This window comes from Triticum dicoccoides, chromosome 7B (assembly GCF_002162155.2).
Source record: "Triticum dicoccoides isolate Atlit2015 ecotype Zavitan chromosome 7B, WEW_v2.0, whole genome shotgun sequence".
Classification (NCBI taxonomy): Eukaryota; Viridiplantae; Streptophyta; class Magnoliopsida; order Poales; family Poaceae; genus Triticum; species Triticum dicoccoides.
This window is the reverse complement of record NC_041393.1, coordinates 776,753,546-776,779,168: the sequence shown is the minus strand read 5'-3', so window position 1 is coordinate 776,779,168 and position 25,623 is coordinate 776,753,546. Positions and strand designations below refer to the sequence as shown.

The following is a 25,623-nucleotide window of genomic DNA, read 5'->3' as shown; positions in this document are numbered from 1 at the left end:
GGAGGAGGGAGGAGGTAGGAGGAGGTCGCCGCAGAGGAGGAGAGAAGGGAAGATGAAATGAAGAGAGGAGGAGAGGACCAGCCATATATACGGCATACTAATGGCGCACCGCGGGCAGGTGCGCCATTAGTAATTTTTTTTGATTTTTTTGATTTATTTTGAATTTTGAAGGCGGGAAGATACTAATGGCGCACCGCGGGCAGGTGCGCCATTAGTAATTTTTTTTTATTTTTTTGATTTATTTTGAATTTTGAAGGCGGGAAGATACTAATGGCGCACCGCGGGCAGGTGCGCCATTAGTAATTTTTTTTATTTTTTTGATTTATTTTGAATTTTGAAGGCGGGAAGATACTAATGGCGCACCATGGTCAGGTGCGCCATTAGTAATTTTTTTTAATTTTTTTGACTTATTCTGAATTTTGAAGGAGGGAAGATACTAATGGCGCACCATGGGCAGGTGCGCCATTAGTAAGTTTGAATTTTTTTGATTTTTTTTGCCTCTCTAGATCTTAAAAGCCCCGTATCTTTTTTTCTGTTAGGTTTTTGAGGATTTTGAAAATGTTTAACGGGGTTCCCCCGGTTAAATTTGGATGTAACTTTTCGAGTAGATGATTTTTCATATAAAAAACTTTTTCATCCGAGTTAGTATGCAAAAGTTATGCCCATTTTTACAAATTCTCGCGAGATTTTGCAAATGAAGTCAAAATTCATATTTGCAAATTTTCCCAACAACTAGGCCACATATCACATGGGAAACTTATTTTCTTTTATTTTTTTGACTTTTTTATCATTTTGTTTTATTTTTTTTAAACTGAAAAGGCGATCCACAGGGGGGGGTGCATTCGGTGGAAGTGGTGGCCAAGGTTACTAATGGCGCACCGTGGCATGGTGCGCCATTACTAGTTTAACTAGTAATGGCGCACCACACACACGGTGCGCCATTAGTATGTTTGGACAGGCGCACTAGTTCAAAAAAAAATTGGTACTAATGGCGCACCGTAGGCAGGGCGCGCCATTAGTAGTTTCAACACTAATGGCGCATCAGAAGGTGGTGCGCCATTAGTATATACTAATGGCGCACCACATGTCTGGTGCGCCATTAGTGCCATTTCCATCTATAGCCCTTTTCCTAGTAGTGATAGTTGCAGCTTTCACAACAGGACTAAACGTGTCCTCATAGTCAATGCCATAACATTGCTTAAAGCCCTTTGCAACTAGATGTGCCTTATACCTGTCAATGGAGCCATCTGCCCTTTTTTGATTCTCTACACCCATTTGCAATCAGTGATATTTTCACCTCTCTAATTTGGTACAAGATGCCAGGTTTTGTTCCTCATGAGTGCAGAATATTCCTCATCCATCGCCTTCTTCCACTTGGGATCATCAAGTGCACTATTCAACGTTGTTGGTTCTCCTGAAATACATAGCATCCCATATGGTATAGTTCCATCTTTTCTTATTTTAGGATTTCGTATACCTTTCTGTAGCCGAGTCATAACGCGTGAAGAAACCTCTGGCTGAACCACTGGTACACTCGCCACAGAAGATCCGGGTGAATTTGCATGTGCTGATGCAGTAGGCGAGTTTGTCGCTATGTGCGCAGGGGATCCTGTGGCTGTCGGTGTGGCCGATGTTCCTGCAGGCACACGGGTGTCACTCGTCCAACCCGATGCAGCGGATCCACTGCCCGACCGCGACTGGGTGCGCGCGCGTGGTGAGGGGGATCCGGTCCCGCCTGTCATCAACGTGGCCGCACGGGAGTGGCCCTCCCTCGAATCTGGTGTGGAGCCGGTGGGGGCGCGATCCAAGGACGGTCCGCTCACGCGACCCGAGGACTGCGCACGCACATGAGTGCCAGGCGCCGCCGGATCTCCTTCGTCATCCGTGCCAGGTTCATCTTCTTCCTCAGCATGCAATTTGGGTCAAATTGAGCCATATTTTCGAAATTTTGATCATTTTGAACACCATTTTCTCTAGGGACCTGCACAGGTAAGAGAAGAACCAGTACCAGCAGGAACATCATCACATTGATTAGCACAATTGTCACCCCCACGATCAAAAGACCGAAGTTGTGGAGGAAGAAGGAGAATTTCCTTGCGGAGAAGTGCACCGGCATGTGGATGAAGAGATGCAAAGGGAAACACAGACTCATCAAGAACAACATCTCTAGATATATAGACCCGACCAGTGGGAACATCAAGGCATTTGACCCCTTTATGCATGGGGCTATAACCTAAGAAGACACACCTTTTTGAGCGGAAAGCGAGTTTACATGTGTTGTAGGGTCGAAGGTTGCACCAACATGCACAACCAAAAATGCGAAGAGATGTGTAGTTAGGTGTGACACAAAGGAGTCGTGTAATGGGTGTTTCAAATTTGATGACTTTTCTTGGAAGTAAGTTGATAAGATATATGGCAGTTAAAAATGCTTCATTCCAAAATTTGAGTGGCATGGATGCATTTGCTAACAATGCAAGCCACATATCAACTATGTGACGGTGCTTTCTTTCAGCATACCCGTTTTGTTGGTGAGCATGAGGGCAAGAGACATGATGTGATATGCCAAGCTTTTGGAAGAAAGAGTTCAATTTTTCATACTTACCACCCCAGTCACTTTGCATAGCAATGATTTTGGAGTTCAGTTTGCGTTCAACAAGATTTTGGAAATTTTTATAAAGACTTGGAATACATCAGATCGTTTCTTCAGTAAATAAATCCAAGTAAATTTACTATAGTCATCAATAAAGCTTACATAATAGGAGAATCTACCAACTGAAGTATGAGCTGGCCCCCATACATCTGAAAAGATAAGTTGTAGTGGGGCAGTGGACACACTAGTAGAAATAGGGTAAGGTAATTGATGATGTTTTGCTTGTTGACATGGATCACAAACTGACTCAACACTAGGCTCACAAGCGAGTTTATTTTTGCTAAGAACATATTTAACTATGACTGAAGATGGATGACCCAAGCGACTATGCCACCTTGATGAAGAAAGCTTGGTGACAATATTTTCTTGTTTATTGAACCATGAAGATGATGATGATGATGATGATGATGATGGGTAGAGGCCTCCCACGCACCGTCCTCTAAGAATGATTCTGCTTGTTCTGAAGTCCTTAACCAAGAAAAAATAAGGATAGAATTCTATAAGGACATTGTTATCAAGAGTGAATCGATGAACGGAAACAAGATTTTTGGATGTTTGAGGAACATGCAAGACATTTGTCAAATGTAAATTTTTCGCGGGGTTTTCAACAATTGAACTACCAACGTGTGTGATATCCATACCAGAACCGCTTCCCGTGCAAATTTGGTCGCCTCCATTGTACTTCTCCCGCATCGTCAACTTGTCAAGTTCACCTGTGATGTGGTTTGTTGCTGCACGTCGGCATACCAGTTGGTGTCCACGCCATAGGAGACGGCATGCGCCTCCTTTTCTTCTGGCTCATTCTCCTCATAGCGCCACCAGCAGACCCGTGCACCTCCTAGATGATGCTTGTAGCATATTTGACACTCAGGGTAATCATGCTGCTGCTCACGCACCTGATGTTGCTGTTGCTGCTGTCAAGGGCGCCCTCTGAAGCCGTTGCCTCCATTGGAAGAAGAGGGATGGCGGTCAACACGGTCACCACGGCCTCGCCCCCTTCCTCCTCGCCCGCAGGATCTGCCGCGGGACTGTCCACGGCCTCTGTAGACCGCATTGGCAGATGAGTGAAACCCGCCTGAAGACGAATCGCCTAGCATCTCCATCCTTTGATAAAAGGCATAGATTTGAGCAAAGAGATCATCGACGGTGATGGTGTTCTTGACAGCACCAATCGCCGCCACCACGGAGTCATAGTCGCGGTCTATTCCGACCAAGACGTACTCCACCATCTCCGGATCAAAGACGGGACGACCGGCAGCAGCTAGTTCATCCCCGAGGCTCTTCATCTTCGCCATATACGTCGATCTTGACATGTTACCCTTCTTGGTGTTGGTGATGGCGATTCTCAGATTAGTAATCCGAGATTGTGACTGCGAGGTGAAGAGGTTTGTCACCGTCGTCCAAAGCTCAAAGGTGGAGTCCTTCCCGACAACGTGTGCAAGGATCTCTGGTGACATGGAACTGAGAAGATAGGACAGGACCTGTTGGTCTTTGGCGATCTAGGGCCCGTACATCGGATTCGGCTCTAGGGCCGTGGTCTTGTCCGCCTTTGTGACCTCCACCATCCTGGGCGGAGCAGCGTCTGAGTTGTCAAGGAGTCCAGTCACCTGCGCTCCTCGCAGGGCTAGTAGCACCTTAGTCTTCCAGAGGATAAAGTTTCCTCTTGCGAGCTTCTCAGATGGCGGCGAACCGAGGTTGAGGGCGACACCAGCAGAGGAAGCCATGGAGACGATGGTATATGGTTTCTAGGGTTTTAGTTTGTGGGGTATGACGGCAAAGCTTCTATTTCTTCTGCTAGCGGATGGCAAAGAGCTGGCCGACGGCAAACATGACCTTTGCCGTCAGCTCATTCTTTGTCGTTAGTTTTCTTCAAGCTGATGGCAAAGACACTCTTTGCCACTAGCTGGCTGACGGCAAAGAGCTGACTGACGGCCAAGATCCTGATACCAGTAGTGAGTATCACACTTTCCATTTGTTCATCAGTAGAAACAACATATAAAAATAAAAAATATCCACATAAAAAGTCCATGGATGGTGCCAAGAACCAATAAAGAGGAGTTAAATATAATTTTAAAAGTTTTATATGGAAACCTGAAGGATATGTTTATAACTTTTCAATTGTGAAGGTGGGGAGGGGCATTGGCCCCCTGTCTAGAATTAAATTCTCATCCTGGTGCAAGTCAAAATAATGAAATCCTGTTGCACGCGTTTGACAAGCCTATGGCCTGATTGCCAACCCTTCCGACACCGTTATGAGTGAGAGGAAAAACACTAACTAGTTCATTCAAATCTTGGTGTAATCAATGGATCGAGAGGAAAAACACCGAAGCCACCGCTGAGAATAAGCATGAGTCCGGCGCCGACGAGAAGGGTGGCTAATATATAGTTGTGTATGAGATATAGCTGATGAAGCTCGGGAAAATGTCAACCAGAACCAATCAGGAATAACATCATCCAGGTTTGAATTTCCAAGAACAAGACATCAAAGCCAATCTGCCATTTGAGCCACTCTCAGAAATGAGGTCCAAGATGGCATGAAGGAAAACATGCGACCTTCAATCTAAATGGAGAAACTCATTTTTGGTTGATAGCTAATTTCAAAGAGTTGTATGACAAGTCTAATACTCTAAATTCAATAGTCCTGCAAAATCTTCCTATGTGAGTGAAGGAAATATGCCCTAGAGGCAATAATAAAGTTATTATTTATTTCCTCATATCATGATAAATGTTTATTATTCATGCTAGAATTGTATTAACCGGAAACATAATACATGTGTGAATACATAGACAAACATAGTGTCACTAGTATGCCTCTACTTGACTAGCTCGTTTATCAAAGATGGTTATGTTTCCTAGCCATGGACAAAAAAATTGTCATTTGATTAACGGGATCACATCATTGGGAGAATGATGTGATTGACTTTGACCCATTCCGTTAGCTTAGCACTTGATCGTTTAGTATGTTGCTATTGCTTTCTTCATGACTTATACATGTTCCTGTAACTATGAGATTATGCAACTCCCGTTTACCGTAGGAACACTTTGGGTACTAGCAAACGTCACAACGTAACTGGGTGATTATAAAGGAGTACTACAGGTGTCTCCGAAGGTACATGTTGAGTTGGTGTATTTTGAGATTAGGTTTTGTCACTCCGATTGTCGGAGAGGTATCTCTGGGCCCTCTCGGTAATGCACATCACTATAAGCCTTGCAAGCAATGTGACCAATGAGTTGGTTACGGGATGATGCATTACGTAACGAGTAAAGAGACTTGCCGGTAACGAGATTGAACTAGGTATTGGATACCGACGATCGAATCTCGGGCAAGTAACATACCGATGACAAAGGGAACAACGTATGTTGTTATGCGGTTTGACCGATAAAGATCTTCGTAGAATATGTAGGAGCCAATATGGGCATCCAGGTCCCGCTATTGGTTATTGACCGAGAATAGTTCTAGGTCATGTCTGCATAGTTCTCGAACCCGTAGGGTCCGCACGCTTAAGGTTTCGATGACAGTTATATTATGAGTTTATGAGTTTTGATGTACCGAAGGAGTTCGGAGTACCGGATGAGATCGGGGACATGACGAGGAGTACCGGATGAGATCGATATATTGAACGACTATATTCGGAGTTCGGAAAGGTTCCGAGTGATTCGGGTATTTTCGGGGGTACCGGGGAGTTACGGGAATACGAGGAAGAAGCAATGGGCCTCATGGCCCAAGTGGTGGAAGAGAGGAGGCAGGGCGTGCGCCCCCCCTAGCCCAAACCGAATTGGACTAGGGGGCCGGCCCCCCTTTCCTACTCTTTCTCCCTCTCCTTCCTTCTCCTTCTCCTTCCCTTCCTTCCCCTCTCCTAGTTGGACTAGGAAAGGAGGGAGTCCTACTCCCGGTGGGAGTAGGACTCCTCCCTGGCGCGCCCTCCCTTGGCCGGCCGCCTCCTCCCCCTTGCTCCTTTATATACGGGGGCAGGGGGGCACCCCATGACACACAAGTTGATCTACGGATCGTTCCTTAGCCGTGTGCGGTGCCCCCCTCCACCATATTCCACCTCGGTCATATCGTCGCGGAGTTTAGGCGAAGCCCTGCGCCGGTAGAACATCATCACCGTCACCACGCCGTCGTGCTGACGGAACTCATCTACGGAGCTCTGCTGGATCGGAGGCCGGAGATCGTCATCGAGCTGAATGTGTGCTGAACTCGGAGGCCCCGTACGTTCGGTGCTTGGATCGGTCGGATCGTGAAGACGTACGACTACATCAACCGCGTTGTGCTAACGCTTCCGCTTACGGTCTACGAGGGTACGTGGACGAACACTCTCCCCTCTCGTTGCTATATCATCACCATGATCTTGCGTGTGCATAGGAAATTTTTTGAAATTACTACGTTCCCCAACAGTGGCATCCGAGCCAGGTTTCATGCGTTGATATTATATGCATGAGTAGAACACAAGTGAGTTGTGGGCGATACAAGTCATACTGCTTACCAGCATGTCATACTTTGGTTCGGCGGTATTGTGAGATGAAGCGGCCCGGACCGACATTACGCGTACGCTTACGCGAGACTGGTTTCACCGTTACGAGCACTCGTGCTTAAAGGTGGCTAGCGGGTGTCTGTCTCTCTCACTTTAGCTGAATCGAGTGTGGCTACGCCCGGTCCTTGCGAAGGTTAAAACAGCACCAACTTGACGAACTATCGTTGTGGTTTTTGATGCGTAGGTAAGAACGGTTCTTGCTAAGCCCGTAGCAGCCACGTAAAATATGCAACAACAAAGTAGAGGACGTCTAACTTGTTTTTGCAGGGCATGTTGTGATGTGATATGGTCAAGACGTGATGCTATATTTTATTGTATGAGATGATCATGTTTTGTAACTGAAGTTATCGGCAACTGGCAGGAGCCATATGGTTGTCGCTTTATTGTATGAAATGCAAACGCCCTGTAATTGCATTACTTTATCACTAAGCGATAGCGATAGTCGTAGAAGCAATAGATGGCATAACGACAACGATGCTACGATGGAGATCAAGGTGTCGCGCCGGTGACGATGGTGATCATGACGGTGCTTCGAAGATGGAGATCACAAGCACAAGATGATGATGGCCATATCATATCACTTATATTGATTGCATGTGATGTTTATCCTTTATGCATCTTATCTTGCTTTGATTGACGGTAGCATTTTAAGATGATCTCTCACTAATTATCAAGAAGTGTTCTCCCTGAGTATGCACCGTTGCGAAAGTTCTTCGTGCTGAGACACCACGTGATGATCGGGTGTGATAGGCTCTACGTTCAAATACAACGGGTGCAAAACAGTTGCACACGCGGAATACTCAGGTTATACTTGACGAGCCTAGCATATACAGATATGGCCTCGGAACACGGAGACCGAAAGGTCGAGCGTGAATCATATAGTAGATATGATCAACATAGTGATGTTCACCATTGAAAACTACTCCATCTCACGTGATGATCGGACATGGTTTAGTTGATTTGGATCACGTGATCACTTAGATGACTAGAGAGATGTCTGTCTAAGTGGGAGTTCTTAAGTAATATGATTAATTGAACTTAAATTTATCATGAACTTAGTCCTGGTAGTATTTTGCAAATTATATTGTAGATCAATAGCTTGCGTTGTTGCTTTCATATGTTTATTTTGATATGTTCCTAGAGAAAACTGTGTTGAAAGATGTTAGTAGCAATGATGCGGATTGGATCCGTGATCTGAGGTTTATCCTCATTGCTGCACAGAAGAATTATGTCCTTAATGCACCGCTAGGTGACAAACCTATTGCAGGAGCAGATGCAGACGTTATGAACGTTTGGCTAGCTCAATATGATGACTACTTGATAGTTTAGTGCACCATACTTAACAGCTTAGAATCGGGACTTCAAAGATGTTTTGAACATCATGGACCATATGAGATGTTCCAGGAATTGAAGTTAATATTTCAAGCAAATACCTGAGTTGAGAGATATGAAATCTTCAACAAGTTCTATAGCTAAAAGGTGGAGGAGAATCGCTCAACTAGTGAGCATGTGCTCAGATTGTCTGGGTACTACAATCGCTTGAATCAAGTGGGAGTTAATCTTTCAGATAAGATAGTGATTGACAAAATTCTCTAGTCACCATCATTAAGTTACTAGAACTTCGTGATGAACTATAGTATGCAAGGGATGACGTAAACAATTCCCGAGCTCTTCGTGATGTTGAAATCGTCGAAGGTAGAAATCAAGAAAGAGCATCAAGTGTTGATGATTGACAAGAACACTAGTTTCAAGAGAAGGGCAAACGGAAAGAAAGGGAACTTCAAGTAGAATGGCAAACAAGTTGTCACTCCCGTGAAGAAGACCAAAGCTGGACCAAAGCCTGAAACTGAGTGCTTACACTGCAAAGGAAATGGTCACTGGAAGCGGAAATGCCCTGAATATTTGGTGGATAAGAAGGATGGCAAAGTGAACAAGGGTATATTTGATATACAGGTTATTGATGTGTGCCTTACTAGTGTTTATAGTAGCCCCTGAGTATTTGATACTTGTTCGGTTGCTAAGATTAGTAACTCGAAACAGGAGTTACAGAATAAACATAGACTAGTTGAAGGGGAAGTGACGATGAGTGTTGGAAGTAGTTCCAAGATTGATATGATCATCATCGCACACTCCCTATATTTTTGGGATTAGTGTTAAACCTAAATAAATGTTATTTGGCATTTGCGTTGGGCATGAATATGATTTGGTCATGTTTATTGCAATACGGTTATTCATTTAAAATCAGAGAATAATTGTTGTTCTGTTTACATGAATAAAACCTTCAATGGTCATACACCCAATGAAAATAGTTTGTTGGGTCTTGATCGTGATGATACACATATTCATAATATTGATGCCAAAAGATGCAAAGTTAATAATGATAGTGCAACTTATTTGTGGCACTACCTTTGGGTCATATCGGTGTAAAGCGCATGAAGAAACTCCATAAAGATGGATTTTTGGAATCACTTGGTTATGAATCATTTGATGCTTGCGAACCGTGCCTTTTGGGCAAGATGACTAAAACTACGTTCTCCGGAACAATGGAACGAGGTACTAACTTGTTGGAAATAATACATACAGATGTATGCGAGCCAATGAGTATTGATGCTCGTGGCAAGTATCATTATTTTCTGACCTTCACAAGATGATTTGAGCAGATATGGGTATATCTACTTGATGAAACATAAGTCTGAAATAGTTGAAAGGTTCAAAGAATTTCAGAGTGAAGTGGAAAAATCATCATAACAAGAAAATAAAGTTTCTGCGATCTGATCACGGAGACGAATATTTGAGTTATGAGTTTGGTCTTCAATTAAAACAATGTGAAATAGTTTCACAGCTCACGCCACCTGGAACACCACAACGTTATGGTGTGTCCGAACGTCGTAACCACACTTTATTGGATATGGTGCGATCTATGATGTCTCTTACTGATTTACCAATATTATTTTGGGATTATGCATTAGAGACAGCTGCATTCACGTTAAAAAGGGCACCATCTAAATCCGTTGAGACGACAGCATATGAACTATGGTTTAGCAAGAAACCCAAGTTGTCGTTTCTTAAATTTTGGGGCTGCGATGCTTATGTGGAAAAGTTTCATCCTGATAAGCTCGAACCCAAATCGGAGAAGTGCGTCTTCATAGAATACCCAAAGGAAATTGTTGGGTACACCTTCTATCACAGATCCGAAGGCAAGATATTCGTTGCTAAAATGTATCCATTCTAGAGAAGGAGTTTCTCTCGAAAGAAGTGAGTGGGAGGAAAGTAGAGCTTGATAAGGTAATTTGTACCTTCTCCCGAATTGGAAAGTAGTTCACCACGGAAATCAGTTCCAGTGATTCCTACACCAACTAGTGAGGAAGCTAATGATGATGATCATGAAACTTCAGATCAAGTTACTACAGAACCTCGTAGGTCTTCCAGAGTAAGATCTGCACCAGAATGGTGTAGTAATCATGTTCTGGAAGTCATGTTACTAGACCATGATGAACCTACGAACTATGAGGAAGCGATGATGAGCCCAGATTCCGCGAAATGGCTTGAGGCCATAAAATCTGAGATATAATCCATGTATGAGAACAAAGTATGGACTTTGATTGACTTGCTCGATGATCAGCAAGCCATGTTAAATGAATGGATCTTCAAGAGGAAGACGGACACTGATAGTAGTGTTACTATCTACTAAGCTCGACTTGTTGCGAAAGGTTTTCAACAAGTTCAAGGTGTTGAATACGATGAGATTTTCTCACTCGTATCGATGCTTAAGTCTGTCTGAATCATGTTAGCAATTGCCACATTTTATGAAATCTGGCAAATGGATGTCAAAACTGCATTCCTTAATGGATTTGTTAAAGAAGAGTTGTATATGATGCAACCAGAAGGTTTTTGTCAATCCTAAAGGTGCTAACAAAAATGTGCAAGCTCCAGCAATCCATCTATGGACTGGTGCAAGCATCTCGGAGTTGGAATATACGCTTTGATAAGTTGATCAAAGCATATAGTTTTATATGGACTTACGATGAAGCCTGTATTTACAATAAAGTGAGTGGGAGCACTACAGCCTTTCTGATTAGTATATGTGAGTGACATATTGTCGATCAGAAATGATGTAGAATTTTTCTGCAAAGCATAAAGGAGTGTTTTAAAGGAGTTCTTTAAAAAGAAAAGACCTCAGTAAAAGCTACATACATATTGAGCATCAAGATCTATTGAGATAGATCAAGACGCTTGATAAGATTTTCAATGAGTACATACCTTGGCAAGATTTTGAAATAGTTCAAAATGGAACAGTCAAAGAAAGAGTTCTTGCCTGTGTTGCAAAGGTGTGAAATTGAGTAAGACTCAAATCCCGACCACGGCAGAAAATAGAAAAGAGAATGAAAGTCATTCCCTATGCCTCAGTCATAGGTTCTATAAAGTATGCTATGTTATGTACCAGACCTATTGTATACCTTGCTCTGAATTTGACAAGGGAGTACAATAGTGATCTAGGAGTATATCACTGGACATGTTTCTCAAAAATATCCTTAGTAAGGACTAAGGAGATGTTTCTCGATTATGGAGGTGATAAAAGAGTTTGTTGTAAAAGTTACATCAGTGCAAACTTTTACACTGATCCAGATGACTCTAAGTCTCAATCTGGATACATATTGAAAGTGGGAGCAATTAGCTAGAGTAGCTCCGTGCAGAGCATTGTGGACATAGAATATTTGCAAAATACATACGGCTCTGAATGTGACAGACCCGTTGACTAAACTTCTCTCACGAGCAAAACATGATCACACCTTAGTACTCTTTGGGTGTTAATCACATAAGCAATGTGAACTAGATTATTGACTCTAGTAAACCCTTTGGGTGCTGGTCACATGACGATGTGAAATATGGGTGTTAATTATATACAGATATGAATATTGGTGTTAAATCACATGTCGATGTGAACTAGATTATTGACTCTAGTGCAAGTGGGAGACTGAAGGAAATATGCCCTAGAGGCAATAATAAAGTTATTATTTATTTCCTCATATCATGATAAATGTTTATTATTCATGCTAGAATTGTATTAACCGGAAACATAATACATGTGTGAATACATAGACAAACATAGTGTCACTAGTATGCCTCTACTTGACTAGCTCGTTTATCAAAGATGGTTATGTTTCCTAGCCATGGACAAAAGAATTGTCATTTGATTAACGGGATCACATCATTAGGAGAATGATGTGATTGACTTAACCCATTCCGTTAGCTTAGCACTTGATCGTTTAGTATGTTGCTATTGCTTTCTTCATGACTTATACATGTTCCTGTAACTATGAGATTATGCAACTCCCGTTTACCGGAGGAAAACTTTGGGTACTACCAAACGTCACAACGTAACTGGGTGATTATAAAGGAGTACTACAGGTGTCTCCGAAGGTACATGTTGAGTTGGTGTATTTCAAGATTAGGTTTTGTCACTCCGATTGTCGGAGAGGTATCTCTGGGCCCTCTCGGTAATGCACATCACTATAAGCCTTGCAAGCAATGTGACCAATGAGTTGGTTACGGGATGATGCATTACGTAACGAGTAAAGAGACTTGCCGGTAACGAGATTGAACTAGGTATTGGATACCGACGATCGAATCTCGGGCAAGTAACATACCGATGACAAAGGGAATAACGTATGTTGTTATGCGGTTTGACCGATAAAGATCTTCGTAGAATATGTAGGAGCCAATATGGGCATCCAGGTCCCGCTATTGGTTATTGACCAATAATAGTTCTAGGTCATGTCTACATAGTTCTCGAACCCGTAGGGTCCGCACGCTTAAGGTTTCGATGACAGTTATATTATGAGTTTATGAGTTTTGATGTACCGAAGGAGTTCGGAGTCCCGGATGAGATCGGGGACATGACGAGGAGTCTCGAAATGGTCGAGACGTAAAGATCGATATATTGGACGACTATATTCGGAGTTCGGAAATATTTCGAGTGATTCGGGTATTTTCGGGGGTACCGGGGAGTTACGGGAATACGAGGAAGAAGCAATGGGCCTCATGGGCCAAGTGGTGGAAGAGAGGAGGCAGGGCGTGCGGCCCCCCTAGCCCAAACCGAATTGGACTAGGGGCCGGCCCCCCTTTCCTACTCTTCCTCCCTCTCCTTCCTTCTCCTTCTCCTTCCCTTCCTTCCCCGCTCCTAGTTGGACTAGGAAAGGAGGGAGTCCTACTCCCGGTGGGAGTAGGACTCCTCCCTGGCGCGCCCTCCCTTGGCCGGCCGCCTCCTCCCCCTTGCTCCTTTATATACGGGGGCAGGGGGGCACCCCATGACACACAAGTTGATCTACGGATCGTTCCTTAGCCGTGTGCGGTGCCCCCCTCCACCATATTCCACCTCGGTCATATCGTCGCGGAGTTTAGGCGAAGCCCTGCGCCGGTAGAACATCATCACCGTCATCACGCCGTCGTGCTGACGGAACTCATCTCCGGAGCTCTGCTGGATCGGAGGCCGGAGATCGTCATCGAGCTGAACGTGTGCTGAACTCGGAGGCCCCGTACGTTCGGTGCTTGGATCGGTCGGATCGTGAAGACGTACGACTACATCAACCGCGTTGTGCTAACGCTTCCGCTTACGGTCTACGAGGGTATGTGGACGAACACTCTCCCCTCTCGTTGCTATATCATCACCATGATCTTGCGTGTGCGTAGGATTTTTTTTGAAATTACTACGTTCCCCAACAGTGAGCACATTGTTTAACTTATTATAGCTGAGGTCCAAATACTTTAAATTGCCCAAACTTGTAGAATTCGTTTTCAAGAGCACAATGTTGAAGTTGTTGTGCCTGAGGTCCTAATACTTCAAATTACCTAAACTTGCAAAATGTCCCTTGAAGAGGACATCGCTGAAGTTGTTGTAGCTGAGGTGCAAACTCTCTAAATTACCTAAACTTGTGAAATGATCTTTCAAGAGAACACCATTGAAGTTATTGTATCCTAGGTCCAGTTCTTTCAAACTACCAAGTGCTCCAACTCGGGTAGAGGGCTAGTCATCATGTTTCCAAATGTTCCCAATCCAAACGGGCAGATTTCCGGTCATATTTGTTTCCACCACCGACAACTCTTGCAATGTATTCCTTGAGCACCTTGGCAATCGATCCATGAACTCATCCATGTTCGCATTGATGTTTCAATACTTTCAAGTTGCACAGGTCTTCTGTGTTTCTTGGTAGCAAGCCCTCAAGATTGTTCCACCTCAAGTGTATGACCTGAAGGGACTTCATGTTTCTCAATTCATTGGGAATGGACCCATTCCAGCTGCAGTCTGAGAGGTAGAGCTCCTTGAGGCTTGTAAGATTCCAGAACCAGTTGTGCTAGAGTGATGTATAGAAGTTGTTCTCAGACATAACAAGGACCTCAAGGTGCGAGAGGTTGGAGTCGGCATGTAAATTACTAGCAGGCACAGTACTATTAAGGCAACATTCGTGCGAGCAAAGCACTTTAAGAGAAGGGAGCATGAAAGTGCTAGTATCGACTAGAGGGGGGGGGGGTGAATAGGCAATTTTTATGAAAGTCTTTAAAACTTAGAAGTTTCAAAGACAAACAACAGAAATGATCTAGTTGATATGCAGCGGAAGATAAACTACCATAAGCAAGCCATAGTCATGTATGCAATGATGTGAAAGTACAAGACTAATAGCAGCCAAGTAGTAAGGATCGGGATGGAAGATAGTATGAAGCCAATCAACAGTAGTAGTCAAGCAATGAAGTCAAACAGATACACAGATAGGCAATGACTTCACGAAGACAAACTTAAGTAAAGGGTGGAAAGGGATAGAACCAGTCGCTCATTGAAGACACAGGATTTGTTGGACCACTTCCAGTTGTTGTGACAACTGTACGTCTGGTTAGGGAGGCTGAGATTTAACTCAGAAGACCGTGTCTTCACCTTATTCCCCTTGAGCCAAGGACACCCAGTCCTCGCCCAATCACTCTGGTAAGTCTTCAAGGTAGACTTCCAAACCTTCACAGACTTCGTTCACCGGCAATCCACAATGACTCTTGGATGCTCAGAACGCGACGCCTAACCGGCTGGAGGATTCACAGTCCTCAAGTGTAATAAGTCTTCAGGTCACACAGACAGAAAGACTTCAGTGATGCCTAACACTCTTTGGCTCTGGGTGTTTGGGCTTTGTCCTCGCAAGGATTTCTCTCTCTCAAATGCTTCGAGGTGGGTTGCTCTCAAACGACAAAAGCCGTGCACAAACTCTGAGCAGCCACCAATTTATGGTGTAGGGGTGGGCTGTTTATAGCCACAAGGCAACCCGACCTGATTTGTCCAAAATGACCCTGGGTCACTAAGGAACTGACACGTGTTCCAACGGTCAAATTTCAAACACACGCGGCAACTTTACTTGGGCTACAAGCAAAGCTAACTAAGATTTGCTCTCATTGTCTTCGCTCGAAGACATAGGATTTGGGTTGGGCATCACTTCAGTCACTCTGACTTAGTTCACTTGGACCCCACTTAACAGTACGGTGGTTCCTATGACTCAACAAAGAAGAAAAGGAAACAACAAAACCACACAGTCTTCGCGCTCCATAGTCTTCACGCAATGTCTTCTCATGTCATAGTCTTCAATATGAATATCTTCTCATACTACCATTGTCTTCAATGTCTTCATACATTTTTAGGGGTCATCTCCGGTAGGTAAACCGAATCAATGAGGGACACTACCTGCGTTATCCTGCAATTCTCACAAACGCATTAGTCTCTCAACCAACTTTGTCGTAAATACTCCAAAACCAACTAGGGGTGGCACTAGATGCACTTACAATCTCCCCCTTTTTGGTGATTGATGACAAACTGGTTGAAGTTTTCAACGGGGATAAAGTATGTGAAATTGTAAGGATAGGGAATTGTCTTCATAAGTAGCAAGGGCTCCCCCTGAAGATGTGCATATAAGTAATTTGCTTTTGGAATGCAGATGCACATGGCAGGTTGTACTTGTGGAGATCCACTTCAACTTATGAAGATAATTCATCATGCATGAAATGATATAGCAAGTAGAATGACATGCATAATGAAAAATGGACGTCTGCAGAATGATCTAAGTGCGGAAGTTATAATCGCACATGCGGAATTTATCATCGCATCATAGTAAAGCAAATAAGTAGCAGACGACCATCAAGTTTAGGCGTTACAACTCAAAGAACCAAATGTTTTAAAAAGCAAGAGTTGTAAGCACGAGGCAAAATATAATGCAACCGCCCATATGAACCCGCTTGAAGACTATCAACTCATACGCTTCTCCCTCTTTTGTCAGTAAGGACCAAAAAGGTTTGAAGACATAGAGCATCTACTCGTCCTCATGAGTAGGTGAAGCAGCAGGGTTATCGTTGTTGGTTGGCGGTGTAGACGAACTAGGTGCAGAGTCGATGCGTGCAGTAGTAGGAGGTGGTGAAGTAGCATCATCTTCATCATCGATCACTCTGGCATTGACAGTTGCCGCGGAGGAAGAATATTCAGAGTCTTCAAGAGATGGAGTGCAACGTAGGATAGCAGTCCGTGGAGGAGTGGAGTCAAATTGGAATCTTTCATTAAAGCCATCGTCTTGAAGATCTGCTTCAGCACTATGCAGGGTCAAGCTCTTCCATGATCGCCGGCAAGTCTCATGGGCAACAAAGGCATTCTTGGTGGCAAGGTTAAGAATGCGATTGACATCCACCAAGAGGCTTTGCATCTTCCTCTTGAGCCAATAGTGATGCTTATCCTGTTTCTGATGAAGGGCCACAAGAAGTTCTCGGTCATTGAGAACGCGAGAACGCTTCCGAGGCCTTTGGGAAATGGTGCTTTCAGTGGCTTCAGTAGGTGCTCGATGAGGCAGACGAGTATTTCCAGCCAATGGATAGATTCGTGTTGCTGCTTGAACACCTTCAATGGGTTGAGTGAAGCTTTGGTGCTCGGCATTCTGAAGACAAAGAGGCTTCTTGGCAGGGTCAGAGTATATGGCTTCAACTGACATATCAACCTCTAGCAAAAAGATCAGATGATTGCGAGTAGAGGGCTGATAGTTGACAGATGAGTGTCTCTTGATGAGGTGCATGACCCATGGAGCATAAAACTTCAGACCAAATAGGTCAGATCTAGAAGCAGCAAGTTGCCTGATGAAGAATTCTTGAGTATTGAAGCTAATGCCATTGAGAATGTAAAAGACCAATGTCTTCATAGCTCCTTCAAGCTTGGCCGCTGATGAATGTCCTTTGATAGGCCATAGAGTTCGCCGAATAATATGATATATTGTGCTGGCAGATACTCAAGGTCTTCAACAAAGACCTCTGTTGGATATTCAGCGTCAGATGGCAGGGGCTTCATCATGCTCAACATCTGGCTCATGTTGGGTTCTGGCTTATGGAAGATGCTCTCCAACGCATTGCGGTGTAGCTGACAATCAGGTTCATATATCTCTCCAGGAGTGGCTAGCCCTGTAAGCTCGATGATGTCAAGAGCTTTGGCTTCATGATGAACATTTCCGGTCATCCACTCGAGGACCCATCTCTTGATATCTCTGTTGTAACCGCGAATGTGTAGAGTAGCATAGAATTGAAGCAATAGCTCTTCATTCCAGTGTTCTTTGTCTATCACAAAGTTGAGCAGACCAGCATCACGTAAGCAATCAAGTGCTTCTTGTAAGCACGACAGTCCAGCAATGGCTTCAGTGTCAAGGCGCATATGAGGGAAAATGCGCCCTTGATCATATAGAACGCAGGAGTAATAGCTTCTCTGCTGATAGCTCCAGAACCGATCTGATGATATCCTTGGCTTGGAGTAGGGGTTCTTGGCGCTGTCAAAGAAAGTATTGTGGCTTTTGAAGCCATTTGCATTGAAGGACCCTGGTGAGTTTGCAGTACCTGGAAACCTTGGCAGTCTTGGCTTTGGCTTCTGGACCTGAGGCCTATGCTCAACATGATAATCAATTTGAGGTCCAGAGGCAGTACGCGGAGGTACCAGAATGGGCCATCGGACAGTGGTTAGCTGACCATGACTATATGCTTGCTCGATTGTATGGGGCCTCGGTGGCGGAACAGGAGCAGGGGCAACAGCTGAGGCTTTAGGCTGCACAACAGGTGCTTCAGGAGCAGTTGTCTCATTAGCTTCAGGTGCAGTGGCCTCATTAGCTTCAGGCACAATGGCCTCATTAGCTTCAGGCACAGTGGCCTCATTAGCTTCAGGCACACTGGTTGGTGTAGGTCCACATTAGCGTCAGCATGACTACGTCATTGGCTTCATTAGCATTGGTGGTGGTAGCTTCAACATTTTCGACCTCCTCTTGATGAACAGGAGGGTCGGGCACTGGCACTTTCACATCAGGAACAACTTCTTCAATCACTGGGGGAGTAGGGACACGTACGTCTTCTTGATTTTCCTCGGCTGATGCAGCCGGAATGTCAGCTTGTGCTTCAGACTCGGAGAAATTCACAGTTGGAGTGGGTTCAGAAAAGACTTGATGAGCAACAGGTGGACGTTGCACTTCTCCTTCTGGAACGTTTGACTGAGGGACTTGAGGCCTTTGTCCTTTGCGCAGCCTGCGAAATGCTGGCAACACCTTAGGAGATGGAGTTGGCTGGGCCTCAAAGTCTTCATCTTCTTCTTGCACGGGAGGTGTAGCTTGTTGTTGTTGTTGGGGAGTACCGGGGGAGACTTGTTGCTGTGGGTGATCAACCCACGATGCATCCTGAGCAAGTGGCGTCAAAGGACGACCAATGCTGATGAGTTCGCTGTTCGTAAGAACAGGCGATGATACCACGTTGTGTTCGATCTGAGGAAGAACTTCATCATCTTCAACATTGTCATCATGACCAATGTCTTCAGCAGTGGTGGGTTCAGCTGCTGGAATATCTTCAGCTTCATGAGCCTCTGTGGAAGCAGGCTCATGGACTATCATCCTTCTTTCTTGATGTTCTGACGCAGGGAGAACCACTGAAATGGGTTTAACAACTAAGGGCTCTGTGGGAGCAGCCCTAGTCTTCTTGGTCTTGCGCTTCTTCTTGGAGGGAGCGGCATCAGAGGCTTCAGTATTCTTCCTCTTTCTGGCTTCAGCCTTGGCAGCCCTCGTCTTCTTCTGTTCTGAAGCGGTTGTGGTGACCTTTGGCTTCGAGCCAGTCATGCTGCTTGGGAAGATAATGCGAGGTGCTTCTTGACTTGAAGGTGCAGGCGGGTCAGCAGGAAGCTACTTCTTTTTTTCACAGCCATCCTGGGGTCAATGCCAGGACGGCCAAGTGACTTGCGCTTCTCAGCCTCATTGTAGGCAAGCACACACTTATCAGCCAAACTCTTCATGCGCTTTCGAGAGCCCTGAGCTTCTTCACGCTTCTTAAGAAAAGCTTCTTTAAGCTCATGCAGCATGACCTTGAAATTTCTGACGTCTTGAACACTTTGCTTGGCCACATGCTTCTTGAATTGAGACTTTTCATAATCAATCTTGTTCTTCAGCTCAACTATGCGTTGAGCGAGAGCTAGCTCAGAAGCAATGGCGCCATTGAAAGAGATGCTGAGGCCGATGGGAAGCTGTAAATCTTCAAAGCTGAGATTGGGGGTGTCGAACCACTCATCAATGAAGTTGTGGATGATTGCCACATCAAAGAGAGGCAAGTTGTTGAAGATTTCTGCTTCTTCCTTGCTCTTTATCAGTTGCTCAAGGGCATCATCAGCAAGATCTTGATCACTGGACAGATCAATGGGTTCTTCGCGCAGAATGGCGGCAGGAGTCAAGGCTTGATCAGTATGCCTGACAAGTTGCTTTTTCTTCTCCGTCTTCTTGGAGATACGGGATTGATCTTCGGACTGCACACTGTCTTCAGGAGGTGCAGTGGCTAGTGGCTTCGCACGAGAAGTTTTCGGAGGTGCAGCTGATCTTGAAGCCTTTGGCTTCTTTTGCTTCTGCGGCTTCGGAGGAGGAGCTGGAGCTTCATCAGTATCAGCATCATTATCAGAATGATCAACTCTGGCTCCCTGGACCAAGATGTAGGTGATGAGGCCGTCAAGGTTGGAGAAGGGGCTGATGACATTGGGTTCTGCATCACGGGAGCCGTCAGCACGGGGAGCAGAGGGACCTGGCACTAGTGCAGAACCGGGCAATAGCACCGGTTCGTAAGGCCCTGTAGTGTCGGTTCCATAACCGGCACTAAATTGTGGTCACTAAAGCCCCCCCCCCCCTTTAGTACCGGTTCAGAACGAACCGGTGCTAAAGGGCAACTACGTGGCACGAGCCAGCTCCGGGGGCCTGGAGCCCTTTAGTACCGGTTGGTAAGACCAACCGATACTATAAGGTTTGGGGTTTTTTTAGTTTTATGATTTCTTTTTCATTTAATTTTGTGTTTCCATTTTAATTCTTTTTCGTTTGCTGGTATTTTACGATACTACACATTGTACACGTTATGCATATATATACATACATATATATATATATATATATATATATATATATATATATATATATATATATATATAATTTCTAGTAGAACCAATCATGCATATATATATCATCAATGTCTCACAAACCACCTTATTAATTAATTCACACATACACACATGTATAGCTATATACAATTTCTCCTACATATGCATGTTGCCTTCGGAGCCAGTGGCATTAGCCTAATTGGTGCCTTCGGAGCACGATGACAATTGAAAGTGGTTTTCATGGGGCGGTAGCGGGTAATAGAATTCTCCCTTCGGATTTATGACCCGGTCGAGCAAAAATCCCGCTATTTCCTCTTGAAGTGCTTCTACGCGCTCCGTTTCTAGGAGCTTCTCCCGCACCTCTTTGAACTGTTAAGAAGGAGATCAATATGCATGTGTATTAGTTGTGTGACTAGATATCGATAATGGTGTAAAAATTGTGAATAGTGTTCTGACAAGCGTACCCATTCCTGTCTTTGAGATCTGCTCCTTTCGGACGCCATCATGCGGAAGTTCTCGCAAACGCAGAATGCACATAGATCAGTCCCCTGCGCCTGCTTCAGGGCCTTTACGAGAATGGAATTTGATTAGATAATAATTAATCAAGCATGATAATTAAAGAGATGGCAGCTAGCTAGCTAGCTAGTACTACTTAATTGCCTACCTTGGGTCGAAACCATTTAAGCTTTTGTTTCCATTCGCCGGGCGTGACGGCGATGAACCTTGCCCAAGCCCTGCCCGCCGACAAAGAAAATGAATAAAGGGGTTATTAAATAGTTCATATCATGAAATGACGAACTAAATAGGCCGAGATATATAGTTAATAATGATTGAAATTACCTGTTGACTATCCCAAACAAGATGTTATAGTCAGTTTTTTCTGAGATTAGTGAGTCCAGTACTTCAACTGTTCCGGCGTCAACTTTAATGATACACAAGACCCAGTGAAATCTGCATGCACACACGTTTGCATGTCTTAATTAAGCGGGCATATGTAAGCAAAAACATGTAGCTAGCTAGTAGGCAAAAACAGAGAATTTGTAGTACAAGACAGTGTAACTCACTGGAAGTTGTAAGGAAATAGTATATCTTCATTGTATTTGAGGCGCTTCAAGAACTCTAGCATGTTGTCCTCTACGTTCTTTTGCTGACGTTAATTTATCTTCCACGTGTATTCATTAACGGTGTTTGGGTCAATGAACCCAATGCCAAAGTGTCCACCTTTTCTCATTTCATACATCTTCATCCTGCATAATACCATAGAAAAGAATATAGTGAGGATAATTACAGGTAATGATTGATCAAAAGGATCACTACAGCTAGCTTGAGACTTAAATTATAGAAAGAAATCACTTACAGACAATAGCAACTGACGATAGATTTGTCGAGTGCGTCTTGATTGTATAACAAAAACAGTTCAGTATACTCAACGGACACAGCTTTCTCATGATAGTAATGCTCCTCCTGGACATTCACCATGAGGGACAATCGATCTGAAATCTTGGTAATGTTCATGTACCATTGATGCAATTCATACATTCTCGTTGGGAGGTTCTTGACCTTGTCTGGCGCGACCAAAGGTTGGCCCCGGACATATTTCCGTTTTATTTCATCCTCTCTAAGCAAAGGCATGGGCTCGATCTCGAGGAGTTGTCCAACAGTGATGTTGAGAACTTCAGCCTGCATTATATGTTCCTCCGTTATTACCACATTGCCCACCTCGGAAACGTGCACTGTTTGCCCACAATAATATTGGGCACGCGTACTGTCACCTGTTGTTGGCACAACAAGCGAGGGGATCGATTGCGCCGCCTGTTCTCCCAGCTGGGGAATGGTTTTCCCGCATTTTTTGAGAGCTGCTTCTTGTTTGCTCGGTCCCGATGTAGACGTGCTCGCCTCCCTTTGTAGACGTGCTCGATTTAACTTCCTGATGTGGCGCTCATAGTCTGTGTCAACAGGTTTGGGAGCTGGTGGTTGAGCCATACGAAGGAAGTGGTCAATCGTTTCCTCAGGCACTTTCTCCCTTGGCGGCGGTGGCGGTTTCGGTGCAAAATGGGCTTCCACCTTGGCCTTCGATATGGCTGTGATTTCCTCCTCGGACCTGTCATAAGACCTCTGCGGAAGAGGCGTGAGGCTTGGACCATATTTATATCGCTTGCCTCCGCCTGTACTTCCTGTACTACCTCGACTCGTACCGCTACGCACCATAGTTGCGGGGTGTCTCTTCTGCGATTGCTGAGGCGGCGGAGACGGCTGACGGGGCTGAGTTGGACGAGGAGGAGTGGCCTGAGGTTGTGCCGGACTTGGAGGAGGAGTGGACGTGTGACGCTGTGGCGTACTTGGAGGAGGAGGAGTGGCCTGACACTTTGCGGGACTTGGAGGAGGAGGAGTGGCCTGAAACTTTGCCGGACTTGGTGGACTAGCAGGAGCAGGAGTCTGCTGACTCGGTGGCGGACTTCGACGAGGACTCGGCTGACGCGGTGTCGGTGGCCTTCAAAAGATGATGCAATCCTTTTTCCATAGGATGATACAATGTTTGGCCTCTCCGAGAAAGCGCTCGTCGTCACCTCCAGCAATGTCAAGCTGTAGCTCCGAATATGGTGGGTCCACCACCTCATCAACCAAGACACGAGCATAGCCCACTGGAATCGGGTTGCAATGGAAGGTTGCCTCGGGGGGATTTGTAAAAGCAAAGCCGTCCGCCACATTCATGGATATGTTCTTCATTTTGACGTGTAGCTCGCAGTTAGTGTTCTCCGTGATGTCATCCACAGGGTATCTACCCAGCATTGCATCGTCCGGGACGGAACCCACGCTGCTTCTCGGCATGGATGGGCCGGTGCTATCCAATGCTAGATCATCCGCTAGCTGCTGCAGCTGCTGAGAACCCCTTTGATGGGTAAGTGAGTCGATCTGCTCCTGCTGCCGCTGGAATTTGACTGCCAATTCCGCTTGACTTGCTTCTAGGCCTTGAAGGTGTTTATAGTCCCGCTTCCTCTGCTCCTCCTCCATCTTCCTCTTCTTCTCCTCCGCAATCTTCTTTCTCGCACGGGTTCTGTAGTCGGTGTTCCATTCTGAAAACCCCTCATACCACGGAATAGCACCCTTGCCTCGTGTTCTTCCCGGGTGTTCAGGATTTCCCAGGGCACGCGTAAGCTCGTCGTTCTCTCTGTTGGGCTGGAACACCCCCGATCGTGCCTCTTCTATTGCAACAAGTGTTCTTTCATTCCTCCCTTGACGTACTTCTTCCATTCACGATTCTTGTGGTTCTTGAATGCAATCGCCATCATCTTAAGAGCAGCCTCCTTGACTTTCTGCACATCTGCTTCTGTGAAATGATCTGGTAGGGTGAAATGTTCCATGAGAGTATTCCAAAGCAGATCTTTTTGATTCTTGTCGACAAAAGTAACATCTGGACGTGGCTTTGCTGGCTCTCTCCATTCTTGAAGTTTGATTGGGAGTTGGTCCTTCACAAGAACTCCGCACTGACGAACGAACTTGTCCGCAATCTTCTTAGGCGCTAATGGTTTGCCAGTAGGGCTGCATGCCTCGATATTGTACTTTACGCCCTGCTTCAACTTTTTGTTCGGGCCTCGTTTCGTCATTTTGCTTGAAGATTTGCTCAATCCGGATGGCTGAAAGAACAAAGATCGATTCGTTAATATATCTTCAAGTCATTTAAAACATGTGATGATCACCAGATGCCTGCTTATATAAATATATATACCTCGCCGGTCTTTGTTGTTTCAGGATCAACATGTTCTTCGTCATCGTCATAATCGTAGTTCATGACTTCATCAATTTCGTCGTCGCGATCGAATATCATATCACCCTCTCCGGTGTTGTTTAGAAATTCGGAGCCGTCATAATCTTCTTCATTCTGATTATCATCTGGCCCGCGTATCATATCGAACATGGTCTGCTCTCCCTCTCTGTCGGTATTGTCTGCCATAGCTTTTATTTAACTAATCCAAAAGAAATATAAAACAATTTAGTATTCAAATTACATCGTCTCGAATAATAGATATAATTTCAAATACATCGTCTAGAATAATACATATAATCTCGAATACATCGTCTCGAATAATATATAATATTGAATAGTACATCACTGGCTATTAGCTAATAAAGATCGAATACTACAGAAGAATCTAGGACACTCGCGGTTCCTCCGGCGCGGGCGGTGGACACCCAAAGAGAAGGAACCCTCACAGGATCATAGCTGAAGTGAGATCCCCGAAGAAACTGCCAGGTATTGGAGAACCTGCCGCCCTCTAACGCAACCATGTAGAGATGGACGTGCTCGTCCTCCTCGCTGACACGGCGACGTACCACCTCCGGCGGGGCCGGGTCCCTCTGCACCGAAACTGGCCCACGCGAACGCCACCAAACGAGATCAGGGTCGACGACGGGACCCGGGGCCGGGTTCCTCATCAAGCGGCGCGCCCCTCCAGGCAGCACCTCCCAGTGCCAGCCCGGCGGAGCCCAGTCCCGGACATGGGTCGGCTGGATGTCGTCGTGGACAGGTCAACGGCGAGGATGCGGGCCGGGCATCGTCGAGAACAAATACTAGCTATATGCCCGCAAAAAGTAAACATTTTTTTAGTGATTGGATTTTGATAACTAAAATTTCTAACATTTCTATATAACACTAATTATACTAATCTAAATAATCTAAATAACACTAAAATTTCTAACATTTCTAACATTTCTATATAACACTAATTTCTAACATTTCTATATAACACTAATTTCTAACTGATTAAACACTAATTATATCCATCTAACATGCATTCATACATATATAATAGTGAAAAAATAATAATCTAAATAATCTAAACTAATTAAACATACAAAATACGTGTGTGTGTGTGTACTAATTAAACACTAATTATCTAAACTAATTAAACATACAAAATAATAATCTAAATAATCTAAACTAATTAAAGACTAATTATCTAAACTAATTAAACATGCTTGTGTGTGTGTGTACGGGCTCG

General features: G+C 44.7%; 1 pseudogene; it reads right to left on the bottom strand.

The window, feature by feature from the left end:
- LOC119339813 overlaps positions 1 to 25,623 on the bottom strand; it is a 65,789-nt pseudogene that overhangs the window by 22,673 nt on the left and 17,493 nt on the right.